Source organism: Vulpes lagopus, chromosome 12 (assembly GCF_018345385.1).
Source record: "Vulpes lagopus strain Blue_001 chromosome 12, ASM1834538v1, whole genome shotgun sequence".
Lineage (NCBI taxonomy): Eukaryota > Metazoa > Chordata > Mammalia > Carnivora > Canidae > Vulpes > Vulpes lagopus.
In genome coordinates, this window is record NC_054835.1 from 81569573 (window position 1) to 81570666 (window position 1094).

Genomic DNA, 1094 nt, shown 5'->3' on the forward strand with positions numbered 1-1094 from the left:
ACCAAGGTGCTCTGTGGAGCTTCTATTTCTCATATGACACTTGCTTTTCACTCTTGTTCTTCTGCACTAAGTGCCATTCAATTTCCCATGCTCGTCTTTGTAAGAAAAGGTATTTCTGTATTATGCTTCATTCTTTCATACATGTAACAAATATATATTCTGTGTCAATCTTGTGCCATGCTGGGCATGAAGCCTACTTTTAAAAGAAGTCTTTTTGGAAATTAAATTTCCACAGCTCTGGTTTATCTTATCTTATTTCCTAACTTTGTATTCCACAAATGTGTGCAGTGCTAAACTTCTGGTGTATGCATTGCAAAACTGCCAGGTACTTCTTGCCCTAGTGAGATCTCTGTTTCTGTCTGCTTCTCTCTCTCTCTTTCTCTCTTTCCCTCTTTCTCTCTCCCTGAAGCTTAATTAGAAATGCTTTGCCATGAGGTGGGGGGTGGGGGGGAGGCAATTTTTATAAAGCATATAAAAAAGAATAGCCAGCAATAATTTCCCAAAACAGATTCTGTATGTAGGACCTTGGAGTTTTCCTATTTAACAATTTTATGCCCATTATATCAGAGAATACTGGTTCTTATTCAATATATATCTAATTACTAAAATACATGAGAGTAATAAGTTTAATGAAAAGTTTAGTTTTGTATATAAGACCATGGCCAAATGCACAGAAACAATAATGTTCACAATTCAACACATGGTAAATGAGAGTAGCACATTAGAGTCTACTTCTCAAAAGTAATCTATTCTTTATAGTGATTCAGAACTGGCTAATGTGATGAGAAATTATTAACACTCAATGAACTACGATCAAATCTTTAGAACATGTCACTCAAAGGTAATATTTCCATGATGAAAAACTTGGTAACTGTCTCAGGCTGAGATCCCCAGGAAGCAGACTGAAGTGGGGATTAACAGGCAGGAAATGTATTAAGGGCCCTTGGAATTAACATCTATGGAATGGAAGGGAAGGAAGTAAAATCAGGTTAAAGAAGAAATCAGCTGTTATATAGTCAACAAAGGCTTTAGTCAATCCCAGGGGATTCTGGAGCTGGGATGACCAATGGCCCAGTCTTCAGTATATTAGTTAG